At 44.1% G+C, this 15,203-nt stretch overlaps 1 non-coding gene across 1 annotated transcript; it reads right to left on the reverse strand.

Moving 5' to 3' along the window:
- Window positions 1-336: 336 nt before the first annotated feature.
- Window positions 337-418, reverse strand: trnas-aga (transfer RNA serine (anticodon AGA)). Its single transcript has one exon. It is a non-coding gene; the product is annotated as a tRNA-Ser (tRNA).
- Window positions 419-15,203: the final 14,785 nt, after the last annotated feature.

Genomic DNA, 15,203 nt, shown 5'->3' on the forward strand with positions numbered 1-15,203 from the left:
ACCACTGCGCCGCCCAATACTCAGCATCGCCTTTTCTGTTTCTCGCTTCACTGATGCTGCCAGACCTACTGAGTATTACAAGCACTTTCTCTTTATTATTGTGTATGTAATGGTCACATCTGAGAGCTAAGGATCTGCACCTTCGGCAGGATAAATGCATTTGTAGTTTCACTCAATGTTCGACGTTTTGTTCGGATACACAATCCTTGAACAAAGCTGCGGATATATTACTCACTATTGTTAAGCAAAATCTGTGGAGATGCTGGGGATTGAACCCGGGACCTCATACATGCGCTCTACCACTGAGCTACACCCCCTCCAAATAACAAGCTTTATCATAGTCGGCAGGATTCGAACCTGCGCGGGGAGACCCCAATGGATTTCTCGTCCATCGCCTTAACCACTCGGCCACGACTACATGTGTGGAGTCCAGTTGGTTGCAGAATTCTAACAGGTTTATTACAGCTGAACTATTATGCAGTACAGAGATAACTATCTACAGGACCTGCCTCTAGGTGTTACAGTAGCAGAGTGACTCTGATCTTCAAGTCACATGAGTACATCCTGGTACTTAGCTTATTAGCATACTAAGATCTAAAAGGCAATCATACAACATCGGTTATCTGCTGCAATATCTCCTTATGTGGTTTGATGTCAAATTTTGTTTGATAAATCTCCTGTGAAGCACTTTAGGGTGGTTTATTATGTTAAAACTGCTAAAGAAATGCAAGTTATTGTTGCTGTTGTGGTTTGGTTGGGGGTCTTTAATTCACTTAGTGGTTGACAAATAGCTGTACTCACAAAAATTAATCCCATCTAAATCAAAACTATGAGGCTAATTTTTAATTTGCAGCCCACATCAGTTGTGTGGTGTGTGGGGCAATCGCACCAGTGAGAGGCCCTGACCATTTTTATTGTTTGACTCTTGCCAATCACTAACAGGCAACTCACTGATTGGGGTGGTTGGGATAGTGGGAAATCCGGCAGCTCCTCCCCTGAACCAAACTGGAGGTTAAATGTTAAAGGTGAGGGAAGAAACAAATCTGGGGTTGGGGGTGGGGGTCGGAAGAAGGAGAGGTCCCTGAGCAGTGGGTGAGAAGTCTTTTGTGGAGCCAGGAGGAGCATTCATCCTCCTCCTGATCCCAAGAAAATCAGTGGCACCACATTTGACACCCTGTTTTTGGAGCATTCTGTAGTGATCCCTTTAAGGAATGCTGCTTAGGCCACTCTATATCCAGTAAGCACACTCTACCCTTTGGTACCTGGAAAATTATGGCAGTGTGTTACAAATGCTGCAGGATTCCAAGTCAAATATTTTAGTAAGACTGCCTGTTCTGGGTGGGATCGCTGGGCCGCTCATTTTGTGGCCTGCTCAGTCAAGTCAGGTGGCCGTCGGGTGTGATTTCAGCACTAGATTGTTTAAACTTTCATCCACTGCCACCCAGTTCAATGCAAAACTCACTATGATTTAAAGACTATTCAACTTTCTCCAGATGGTTTGCTGGAAGAGTCAAGCCACCTAATTCAAACATAAGCATAGTGTGTGTGTGGTTCAAATACAGGCATGATTATCAGTTGTTTTTGAACCTGTAAGGTTATGTAAATTCTGCCTCTTCAATTCAGTCATTAGCAGTTTGTGCTGTTTCAAAGATCTTATAGTGTGTCCTGGAGTTTGTGAAGAGACGATGTCTGAATGGAACATCTGATGAGAATCAGCTAACCAGATACTTCTGTATTTGATGAGAAGTTAAAGAACAATTATGCATGTAAAAGTTAATTATAAGCTATAGAGCATCAGAATTTGCAAAGTACTCATTATTTTCCATATATGTTATATATGTATAATCAAAAATCATGCATAGGATACGTTCTTACTGATCTCAAATCTTATTTCTCGTTGACACAATTTTTTGTTAGGCTTTTCTGTCAACATCTACCAACTGTAAATTGTATATCACCACTTCTTACACTAATTTGCTATGCCAGCTATCATTGTGTCACTGCAGGCTCTGGCCACAAGACAGCTCTGTGGAGCAAGATGCTGAAGCCTCTCCTAACTGCAGCCAACTACAACATCGTCCCCATGGTTTATCATGAGCGTGTTAGTGATAACATGATTTCCCGCTACATGTGGTGGATGGTAAAACTAAAAAGGCAAGTGACCAACATATTTTTAAAAAAACAATCTCCATTTTGGAACAGTCTTGCCTAAATGTTAGCAGCTACAGTTAATCGCACTTTCACGAAGTGTGAACAGCTGATTGAAACTGCTTCAAGATCTGACTTTGTCTGAAATCAGCAGAGCCTTTCAAATGAGTAAGGGGTAAATATTTAGCTCAATGCAAGCTCAATGAATAGCCCCTTGTCTTTTAATTAGGCACTTTCCAGCTTTCCAGTGTTAAGTTGAAAAACTTTAGATCATAATTTTTTTTTCAGATGCTGGTAATGATTCTGCTATTGCCATTTACACCCCCTCTGAAGTCATCTTTTATTTCTTTACTGTGCCATTACCACTCCCTTTCCCTTTGCACCATTGTCCCTTTTTCATTTCAATCACTCCTGCCTTCCACCCTATCGCAGACTTTCCCTTTTGTTATTTTCTCCCTCTCCTTTTTCTCTGGCTCTATGCTTGCTTAAAAACTGTTAAACCTCCAATTTCTTCCCATTCTGATGAAAGGTCACAGACCTGAAACGTTAGCTCTTCTTCTCTCTCCACACATACTGTCTGACTAGATGAGTGTTTCCAGAACTCACCGTATTTTGTTTTTGCTTAAACATTTATTAAACCTGAAATAGTCGGTCCCATTAATTGGGTATTCACACCTAATCTGTACTAATGCTTTGTCTTTCAACACACCATTAACATATTGTTTGCCTTTGCTCCGTGACCTTTTGGTCAGCTATGTGGCCTGGTCCAATCTGCACCTTCTCCTTTGTTATCTCTTGCCCCACCCCCACCTCACTTGCTTATAATCTGTGACTTTTCTAATATTTGTCAGTTCCGAAGAAGGGTCACTGACCCGAAACGTTAACTCTGCTTCTCTTTCCACAGATGCTGCCAGACCTGCTGAGTGATTCCAGCATTTCTTGTTTTTGTTTCAGATTTCCAGCATCCGCAGTATTTTGCTTTTATATAATTGGGTTTTCATGGTGCCTTTGGTACTGGCAAATGATTAGCCCCATTTACTCACGATAACCTTGCTGCCTATGCTTAGTATGGATGGTTTAAGTAGTGGGGGCTGTACATATAAAAAAGATATTTTGATCAATTGACTATGAATTGTCCAACAAATTGCCAATGGCAACTTACTATGAATTATTGTTGTGTTAATTTACTGTTCAATAAACTTGGTTGATAAACTTGGTGCATCCTTTTGTTGTTTCTCAAAGGCACAAGAGGATCCTGTGGTGGCACAGTATGGAACTCAAGTTAAAGCAATCTAAAGACAGGTTTTCTGCTCATTATTCTGAGCACACTATCAGGACAACTGTTTCCACTGATGATCCAGCTGATGCTATATTCCCAAGGGTCTACTGCTGGTTTGCCAGAGAACCCACTTGAGTTAGGGTTTATTAACATGCAAATCAGAGTCCTATGATGTACATGGTGCAGGATTGCAATTTAAGGACTTCAAATTTCAGCTCAAGATCATCCGAAGAGAAGTCCAGAAAGTAGGTTTTAATGTTTTGTGGAGCCAGGAGAAGCAGGAGTGTTCGACCCCTGCCACACCAGTCCCCTACCCATAGAATGGACTTTCAGACTGACCTGCCCTTTTTACTGGGCCAGCCAGACCGTACTATCAGCCGGAAATGAGGGGCTGTCCAGCTGGATAGTAATGAGGCATGGCCCTCACAATAGACCACAGTGGTCTCCAACCAGCCATTTAAAAATCATAGAAAGGGAAAAACTACCTCATGGAATGAGAGATTACCTACAACAGTAGTCTGAGACAGAGAAGGCAAAAATATATCTTACTAAAAAGGGTAAAAAGACTCAAAAATGTAGGAACATAGGGACAGAAGTAGGCCATTCAGCCCCTCGAGCTTGTTCTGCCATTCAATTAGGTCATAGCTGATAGAGCCATAGGCTGGAATTTTACCCTTGGCAGACGGGAGCCGTCCATAGACTGAAAAGTAGGTGGCAAACTCGCCTCCACCTGGCCTGGGGATCTGATCCGCATTTTGCGGTCCCCAAGCCTTGAATTGGTCTGAGGTGGGACTTCTACCTCATTGAGGCAGGAGGTCCCACCTAATGGAGCTGCCGGCCAATCAGAGGGCTGGCAGCTCTCTGTCCCAGCAGCGCCACTGGGTGTGGTGGCCACTGCTGGGACTGCAACCCAACCATCACAAAGAAGATGTCGAGGAGCCCCGGAACCAAGGTAAGTTTTTGGTGCCTTGCCAGGGGTGATCGGTCAGGCCCCGGCGAGGCAAGGATGGTTGATTGGGTGGATGGGGGGGCCGTGTTGGGTTCTGGGGGTGGTTGGGGCAGCAGGGCGCCTGATCATGAGGGCCCTCCCCAGCCCACCCTCCCAACCCAGGCCATCAGAGAGCTGCCTGCTTTTGTCATGGGGCTTCTCTCGAGCTTGGGCTGTCCAACCGGCCTCGGGTAAAATCCCCTGTGGCGGCGGGTGAAGGTGCTTACATGGCCGTTAAGTGGCCACTTAAGGGCCTTGATTGGCCTGGGGTGGGCGGGCCATTTTTTGCCGCTGCCGCCCTGCGTAAAGTGGCGGTGGAGGCAGGAGTGAGCCGGGAAGGGCCCCCAGAGTCTCCATTTTATGCCACCCCTCCGCCACTTTCCTGCTCTTTGTGAGGGGGGGTGTATAATTCCGGCCATAGAGTCATTATGGCACAGAAGGAGGCCAATGGGCCGATCGAGTATATGCCAGCTCTCTGTAGAGCAATCCATTTAGTCCCATTTGCCCGCTTTATCCCTGTAACCCTGCAAGTTTATTTCTCTCAAGTGCCCATCTAATTTACTTTTGAAATCATTCATCGTCTCCGCTTTCATCGCCCTTGGAGTTCCAGGTCATTACCACTTGCTGCGTCAAAAAGTTCTTCCTCACATCCCCCTGCATCTCTTGCTCAAAATCTTAAATCTGTGTTCCATAGTCCATGTGTCATCAGCTAATGGGAATAGCTTTTATGTCTACCTTATCTAAACCTGACATAATCTTGTACACTTCTATTAAATCTCCCCTCAATCTCCTTTGTTCCAAGGCGAGCAACCCCAGCTTCTCCAACCTAATCTTGCAGCCAAGATCCCTCATCCCTGGAACCATTCTGGTAAATCTTCTCTGCACCCTCTCAAGGACCCTTACATCTTCCTAAAGTATGGTGACCAGAATTGGATGCAATACTCCAGTTGTGGTCTAACCAGAGCTTTATAAAGGTTAAGCATAACTTCCCTACTTTTGTACTCAATACCTCTAATTATGAAGCCCAAGATCCCATTTGCTTTGTTAATTACTCTTTCAATATGTCCTGTCACCTTCAAAGATGAACCCAAGGTCCTTCTGTCCCTTCCTACACTTTAGCACTGTACCATTTAGTGTACATTGCCTTTCCCTATCCCTTCTGCCAAAATGCATCACCTCACACTTCACTGTATTAAATTCCATTTGCCACTTGTCTGCCCATTCTGCTAGCCTATCTATGTCCTGTTGCAGTCGATTGGTATCATCTTCACTGTCTGCCACACCTCCAAGTTTGGTATCATCAGCAAATTTTGAAATGTTATTCTGTATTATATTATCCAACTCATTTATATACTGAAAAAGCAGTGGTCCTAGGACTGACACTTGGGGAACACTACTGTCTACCATCCTGAAGTCTGAAAAACAACCATTTACCACAACTCACTGCTTTCAGTCCTTAAGCCAATTTTTTTTAATCCAGCTGACGCTGACCCTCCTATTCCATGAGCCTCAATTTTTGTTACCAGTCTTTTATGCTGTACTTTGTCAAATGCTTTCTTAAAATCCACATAGACAACATCCATTGCATTCTCTTCATCAACACTGTCTGTTCCTTCATCAAAAAATTAAATTAGATTAGACAAGCAGGATCCGTGCTGGCTCTCCTTAATGAACTCAAAACTCTCCAGGTGTCTGTTGATTTTTTTTCCTGATTATTGTTTCTAAAATCTTAACCCCTACTGATGTTAAACTGATTGGTCTGTAGTTACTAGGAATGCCCTTACACCCTTCCTTGAATAAGGATGTCACATTTCCCACTTTCCAATCCTCTGGCACATCCCCTGTGTCCAGGGAAGATTTGAAGATTATGGCAAGCTCTTCCACCATCTCCACTCCCATTTCCTTGAGTAACCTGGGATACAAGCCATCTGGACTAAGTGACTTATCCATTCTAAACATAGCCAGAGTTTCCGTGTCATCTTGGAAAGAACCATAGAAAAAGTTATGGCACAGAAGGAGGTCATTCAGCCCATCATGTCTGTGCTGGCTGAAAAAACTTGCCGCCCATTCTAACCCACCTTCCAGTGCCTGGTCCGTAGTCTTGCAGGTTACAGCACTTTAGGTGCAGGTCCAGGTACCTTTTAAATGAGTTGAGGGTTTTTGCCTCCACCACCAATCCGGGCAGTGAATTCCGGACATTGAACACCCTCTGGGTGAAAAAGCTCTTCCTCATGTTCCCTCTAATCCTTCTCCCAATCACCTTAAATCTGTGCCCCCTGGTAATTGACCTCTCCTCTAGGGGAAACAGGTCCTTCCTGTCTACTCTATCTAAGCCCCTCATAATATTGTACACCTCAATTAAGTCACCCCTTAGCCTCCTCTATTCAAAGGAAAACAGCCCTAGCCTATCCAATCTTTCCTCATAGCTGCACTTTTCCAGTCCTGGCAACATTCTTGTAAATCTCCTCTGTACTCTCTCCAGAGCAATTATGTCCTTCCTGTAATGTGGTGACCAGAACTGTACGCAATACGCCAGCTGTGGCCTGACCAGCGTTTTATACAGTTCCAGCATTACATCCCTACTTTTGTATTCAATATCTTGGCCAACAAAGGACAGCATTCCAAGTTCCTTCTTCACCACTTTATCTACCTGTCCTGCCACCTTCAGGGACCTGTGGACATGCACTGCAAGGTCTCTCATTTCCTCTACCCCCTCAATATCTTCTTATTTATTGTGTATTCCCTTGCTTTGTTTGCCCACCCCAAATGCCACACACTTCTCCGGATTGAATTCCATTTGCCACTTTTCCACCCACTCAACCAAACCATTGATATCATTCTGGAGTCTACAGCTGTCCTCTTCATTATCAACTACATCGTCAATTTTTGTGTCATCTGCAAATTTACCAATCATGCTTCTCACATTTAAGTCCAAATCATTAATATATACCACAAACTGAACCCTGTGGAACGCCACTGGAAACCGCTTTCCATTCACAAAAACGTCCGTCGACCACTACCCTTTGTTTCCTGTCACTGAGCCAATTTTGGATCCAACTCACCAGATTCCCCTGTATCCCATAGGCTTTTACTTTTCTGACCAGTCTGCCATGTGGAACCTTGTCAAATATCTTACTAAAATCCATGTAGACAACATCCACTGCATTACCTTCATCAATCCTCCTTGTTACTTCCACAAAAATCCAATTAAGTTGGTAAGACACGACCTTCCCTTAACAAATCCATGCTGACTATCCCTGATTAATCCATGCCTTTCTAAGTGACAGTTTATCCTATCTCTCAGAATTGATTCTAATAATTTGCCCACCATCGAGGACAGACTGACCGGCCTAAAATTATATCGCACCCTTTTCAAACAATGGTACAATGTTCGCAGACCTCCAATCCTCTGGTACCTTGACTGTATCTAGTGAGGATTTGAAAATGATCCTCAGAGCAACCGCTATTTCCTCCCTAGCTTCCTTTAACAACCTGGGATACAATCCATCCGGCCTTGGTGATTTATCCACTTTCAAGGATGTCAGACCCCCTCGTACTTCCTCTTTCATTATACTTATCATATCTAATATTCGACACTCCTCCTCTTTAACTACAATGTCTACATCATCCCTCTCTTTTGTGAAGACAGAGACAAAGTACTCATTAAGAACCCTGGCCACATCTTCTGCATCCACGCATGTTACCTTGTATATCTCTGATAGGCCCTACCCTTAGTTATCCCCTTAATGTACTCTTAATGTACTGATAAAACATCTTTGGGTTTTCCTTGATTTTACCCGCCAATATTTTTTCATGTTCTCTCTTTGCTTTCCTAATTTCCTTTTTTACTTCACCCCTGCACTTTCTATACTCCTCTAGGTTTTCTAAAGTATTAAGTTTTTTGTGACCATCATAAGCTTTCTTTTTCTGCTTCTGCTTTATCTTGCCCTGTATGCTTCTAGATAACCAGGGCCTCTAGATTTTGCAGTACCACCCCTTTTCTTTGTGGGAACATGTCTACATTGTGACTGTAGAATCTTGCTTTTGAATGCCTCCCACTGGTTTGCCACTGATTTTCCTTCAAGTAGCTGTATCCAGTCCACTTTCGCCAGATCACCTCTCAGCTTCGTAAAATTTGTCTTCCCCCTATTTAGAACTTTTACTCCTTTTCTATCTTTGTCCTTTTCCATAATAATGTTAACTCTAACTTTATTATGGTCACTATCACCAAAATGGTCACCCACTGTTACTTCCTCCACTTGCCCAGCTTCATTTCCTAAGATTAAATCCAGAATTGCGCCCCCTCTCGTTGAGCTTGTTACGTGCTGGGTAAAAAAAGTTCTCCTGATAGCAGTTCAAGAATTTTGTGCCCTCTGTGTCCTTCATACTTTTGTATCCCAGTTGCTATTTGGGTAGTTGAAATCCCCAACTATTATTGCCTTATTGTTTTTGCACTCAGAAATTTGCCTACATATTTGTTCTTCTATCTCCCTCTCACTATTTGGGGGTCTATAGTACACGCCTAGTAGTATTGTTGCTCCTTTTTTATTTTTGAGCTCAACCCAGATGGCCTCATTTGATGATTTATTTAGCATATCATCCTGCTCACAGCTGTAATGGATTCTTTAACCAATCATGCTACACCCCCTCCTTTTTTATCCCCTTCTCTAGCCCATCTGAAAACTCTATATCCAGGGATGTTGAGCTGCCATTTTTGTCCCTCGTTAAGCCAAGTTTCTGTTGTTGCAATATCATGTTATCATGTTGCCATGTGCCTATTTGTGCCCTCAGCTCATCGGCTTTGTTGACTATATTCCTTGCATTTAAATAAATACCTTTTAACACTGCAAAATTTTTGTGCTGTACACTTTTTACCATTTGTTTCTTCTATCTTTCAGAGTCACTCGCTAATTTTCTGCCTCCCATTCCCTGTTCTGAATTTGTTCTATCTGAAACTGCCCTCATGTTTCTATCCCCCCACCAGTCTAGTTTAAACCATCCCCAACCCAGCACTGGCTAACCTTCCTGCAAGGATACTCATCCCGGTCCTTTTCAGGTGTAGACCGTCTGGCTTTTACAGGTCCCACCTTCCCCAGAACCGGTCCCAATGCCCCAGAAATCTGAAATCCTCCCTCCTGCACCATCTCTCCAGCCACGCATTCATCTGGTATAGTCTCCTATTTCTATATTTACTAGCACGTGGCCTTGGGAGTAATCCGGAGATTACTACCTTTGAGGTCCTGCTTGCTAATCTCTTTCCTAACTCCCTAAAGTCAGCCTGCAGGACCTCATCCCTTTTTCCACCTATATCATTGGTACCAATGTGGACCATGACCTCTGGCTGTGCACCCTCACCCTCCAGAATGTTCGGTAGCCACTCGATGATATCCATGACACTTGCACCAGGGAGACAACATACCATCCTGGAATCACATCTGTGACCACAGAAACGCCTGTCTGTTCCCGTAACTATAGAATCCCCGACCACTATTGCTCTCTTGTTCTTTCTCATCCGTCCCTGCACAGCTGAGCCACCCATGGTGCTCTGGACATGACTCTCGCTGCACTCTCCAAAGGAACCCTCTATCCCATCGGTACTCAGAACTGAATACCAGTTAGAAAGTGGGATGCCCTCTGGGGACTCGTACACAACCTGTCTTGTCCTTCTTGTCTGTCTGGCAGCCACCCAGTGGCTGTCTATCAATTTTCACACTATTACCTCTACTCTCTCTGCTTCTACCGATATTTTGTCAGCAACCTCTTCCATAGTAGAGACCAATGCAAAGTACTTATTAAGTATCCTAGCCTTGCCCTGCACCTCTAAGCATATATCAGCCAGACGAGCCGAGTGGATGATCCATCTCGGCATTCTCCTGAGATCCCCAGCATCACAGATGCCAGTCTTCAGCCAATCAGATTCACTCCACGTGATATCAATAAATGGCCGCAGGCATTGGATACTGCAAAGGCTATGGGCCCTAACAACATTCCGGCAATAGTATTGAAGACTTGTGCTCCCCCAGCCAAGCTGTTCCAGTACAGCTATAACACAGGCATCTACCTAGCAATGTGGAAAATTGCCCAGGTAAGCCCTTTGCACAAAAAGCAGGACAAATCCAACCTGGCCAATTACCGCCTTATCAGTCTGCTCTCGATCATCAGCAAAGTAATGGAAGGGGTTGTCGACAGTGCTATCAAGTGGCTATTGCTCAGCAATACCCTGCTCACTGACACTCTGTTTGGGTTCCGGCAAGCCACTCAGCTCCTGACCTCATCACAGCCTTGGTCCAAACGTGAACAAAAGAGCTGAACTCAAGAGGTGAGGTGAGAGTGACTGCCCATGACGTCAAGGCAGCATATGACTGAGTATGGCATCAAAGAGCCCTAGCAAAACTGAAGTCAATGGCAATCAGTGGGAAAACTGTCGCCTGGTTGGAGTCATACCTAGCACAAAGGAAGATGGTTCTGGTTGCTGGAGGTCAATCATCTCAGTCCCAGGGGATCACTGCAGGTGTTCCTCAGGGCAGTGTCCTAGGCCCAAACATCTTCAGCTGCTTCATCAATGACCTTCCCTCCATAATAAGATCAGAAGTGGGGATGTTTGTTGATAATTGCACAATGTTCAGCACAATTCGTTACTCCTCAGATACTAAAGTAGCCCGCGTCCAGATGCAGCAAGAACTGATAACATCCAGGCTTGGGTTGATAAGTGGCAAGTTACAATCGTGCCAGGCAATGACCATCTCAAACAAGAGAGAATCTAACCATCTCCCATTGACATTCAAAGGCATTACCATCACTGAATCCCCTACTATCAACATCCTGAGGGTTACCATTGACCAGAAACTGAACTGGACCAGCCACATAAATGCTGTGGCTACAAGAACAGGTCAGAGGCTGGGAATTCTGCAGTGAGTAACTCACCTCCTGTCCCCCCAATGCCTGCCCACAATCTACAAAGTACAAGTCAGGAGTGTGATGGAATACTGTCCACTTGCCTGGATGGGTGTGTCTCCAACAGCACTCAAAAACTCGACACCATCCAGGACAAAGCAGCCACTTGATTGGCACCCATCCATCACCTTCAATATTCACTCCCTTCACCACTGACACACAGTGGCTGCAGTGTGTACCTTCTACAGGATGCACTGCAGCAATTTAAAAGGCTCCTTCGACAGCACCTTCCAAACCCACAACCTCTACCACCTAGAAGAACAAGGGCAGCAGAAGCATGGGGACATCACCACCTGCATGTTCCCCTGAAAGTCACTCACCATCCTGACTTAGAACTGTATCGCCATAATGAGAGCCACGGAGCCACATCAAACATTGTTGAGAAGACAAACAACCTGCTGGAACAACACTTCCACTGCCTCGACTGATGGGGGACTTGAAGTTCATGATGTTCTGTCACGTCCTCCAAAACATCGCTATTAGGAGGGTGCAGCCACTGCCTCCAGTCATCCAGAGGCCACCTTGAGAGGAGGAGGTGAAGGAGGAGGAAGAGGATGAGGAGCAATAGGAAGAGGACGAACAGAAAGAGGCAGGGAGGAGATATCCTGGATCCCTTCTAACCAGACGAGCTGTCAGAGAGTGCAATATCAGACTCTATTTTCAATTAAACTTCTTCCCCTGACCACCAAGGACCCAGCGTTCCTCACTGTTACATCCATCTGAGATGCCTCATCACTGCGTCCCCTCAGCCACCATCCAACAATAAAAGCCACCCAAAAAACTTTATGATAAACAATTTTATCCAATACATCCATTTATGCAAACAGAACTTAACTATTCACCCTTGAGCATTCCTTTAGTACCTATCTTGCAGGTGACCTTGTCTGTCCTAGTGCTCCTGCACAAAACTACCCCTGGGGATGGTTGACTTCCACTGGGGGAGACTGCAGATGGCCTTGGGATGAGGGGGGTGGGGAGGTGTGGGCGCGGGATTGGTAGTGGGGAGGACAGCAGGAGATCCATAGACACACCATCTACAGCTTTTACTTCATGTCAGATATCAGGATGAAGGTGAGGAGGAGTTGTGAAGGGGCATAAGGCAGTAACTTACCATCATACTGGAGGTTCCTGGCAGTGCCGGATGCCACGGGCTCTGTCACAGCTGGCTCCATGATTTGCTGCACCATCTCCTCCATTGGTCTCAGTGGATGGAATCGTGCCAGCTCACCACCGGTTCTCTGTTGGTCCCTCCTGTTATGGGCAACCTGTCCTGCAAGAGAGAGGGCAAAATGTCAGTGACTGTGTTGGACTGTGTTTGGGTGTTGTGCCAGTGACAGCTGAATAGCTGGAGGTATGTGGAGGCTGCAAGAAGTGGGTGTGAGGCTGGCAGCTATAGAAGGTGTAGGTGGGTGAGGTGAAGTTTGTGAATGTTAGATGTGAGTCCTGACTGCTAGAGACGACTGTTGGGTGGAAGTTGGGGTCTGGTGCTCTGGTGCACTGAGCAGTGTAAGAGGTTGATGGTTTGGTGAGTTTGATATTACAGAATCGTTACAGCGCAGAAGGAGGCCATTCAGCCCATCATGTCCACACCGGCTCTCTGAAAGAGCAACTCCCTCAGTTCCATTTCCCCGCCTTCTCCCCATAACCCTGCACATTCTTCCTTTTCATATAACAACCCAAATATAAACAAAATATTAAAAATTAGTAGAACTCATTAAAGCCTAATTATGTATTACATTGATAATTAAAGAAGGAATTAATATTACCTGTAAGCTACAGCTTACTTAAGTAGATTTCAGATTCAACAAGATTTGGACATAACAATACTGATATCAATATGAATAACGATATCAATGGACAGCAATTACCTTTATTACTTCAGGGTACTGACTAAGTTTCTTCCTACAAGGAGCATAATAAATCACCTCTCCCTGGAGATGGCTACCCAACAGTCTTAATTCTGTTTTCTCTCTGCCACCGATATTCCAAGGGGATATGTGATGTGAAGGTGCACCTACTACTTTGACCATGCGCGTGAGGTCATTAAACTTCTTACGGTACTGCTGCCAGGTCCTCAGCCCCAGAAACCAGGCATTGATCTCCCTTGTTACTTGTTGCCATTCTCTTCAGAGTGTTTTCCTTAAGGGCCTCCTGGCCCCCTGTGGAAACATGGCCTCACTTCTTCTGCACACCTCAGTCATTAGTGCCTTCAGTGCTGCATCTGTGAACCTGGGAGCCCTCTACCTGGCATGATATCCCATATTCCTTGTTCAGATTTGCATCATTATCAATCAGCAACAGCCTTCTCTCCTCCAGTACTGCCTTGAAGGGCTGGAGGCTAGCTGGAACACAGACCAAACTTGCATGCTTTTATGCTCCCGATTGAACATGCAGCCAGCCAGCCAGCAGTGCAGGTCATGCTCAGCTTCATACTGCAATCATTTAAATGATTAGGCAGCATGCAATTGGCAAATTGTGACCCACCCGTGCCCAGTAAATGGTGCAGACCAATTTCTAGCCCCATGTCTCTTCATACCCTTACCTAACAAAAATTATTCAATTTCAATTTTTGGAGAAAAAGTTCCAGGTTTCTACTACCCTGCATGTGAAAAAGTGTATCCTGACATCATCTCTGAAAGGCTTAGCTCTAATTTTAAGGTTTTGTCCTTTGTTCTGGATTCCCCACTGGAGGAATTAGTTTCTCTCCATCTACCCTATCAAATCCTTTAATTATCTTAAACACCTCTATTATATTACCCCTTAATCTTCTATAATTGAGACAATACAAGCCTAGTCTATTTAACAAAGACTTTAAGCTTTATCTTTACTAATTTCAGCAGGATTTTTTTGAATACTTAGAGAGATAGTATACCCTGAAATGGAATGTAAATCAGTAATCCAAGGAAATCTTTGCTAAGTTTGCAGCTATGAATTTATTGTATGTTTGAAGAAAGGGGGTTCATGGCTGGAATTAAGACTAGTTATGGACTGACAATGAAACACCACCACAAACCAAAGTGCAGGATATTTCCAGAGTACTATTTAGACAAATATTAACATAGAGCTTATTGTAATGAGTTAACCTGACAATTGCTTCTCATGAAACTGATTCTGGCTGCCAAGAAACTGTAATTCTCATTCCTTGTAACAGTGCTTGGCATCTGAACTTTTCAGTTCTTTCAACAGTAACTCTGCAATTCATTTCCTGCTCTGTTTGATGCTTTATTAGCAGTCGAATTGCCACTTTAATGATTTTACTGCTTAGATCAATCACTAGCAGAGATTTTCACTTCTCTGCAGGAACTATATTTTTCACCAAAAATACCTTTTGTTTGACCAATCATGTTTGGTGACAAGAAATTCCAAAGGGGAACAGGAATCCTAAATCTCAATTAGGGAATTAGAAGTGCTGTATCATTTTACAGTTCAGAAACTGTATACATAATGAACACAATGATCAACAGCAACAATCTTTGGAATACTCGATATTATGTTTGGTTACATTCAGCAATATCAAGAAAAGTTGACCCAGTTGTCATAGTCAATGGTGTCGGTGTTCTACAATGACCACCAGGAGTGGAATATGGTAGCCATATTCAAATAGCTGTCGAAAAAGCAAATCATTCTTCAAGCTTACACTGTAGTTATATCTAGCTCGTGTATCTTCTTTATGACTCTTATCTGCAGAGCATTGTGCTAGTAAAGTCACTGGAAATTAAGCCAGATCTCCATTCCTGTGCCAACAAGACAAGAGCTGCTACACCTGAACTTGAGCATCAATTGAAAATGTCAGTCCAGTAGAGCTGTACCTAAGATTTAAAAACAAAATCAGGT

This window comes from Heterodontus francisci, chromosome 7 (assembly GCF_036365525.1).
Source record: "Heterodontus francisci isolate sHetFra1 chromosome 7, sHetFra1.hap1, whole genome shotgun sequence".
NCBI classification, from domain to species: Eukaryota; Metazoa; Chordata; class Chondrichthyes; order Heterodontiformes; family Heterodontidae; genus Heterodontus; species Heterodontus francisci.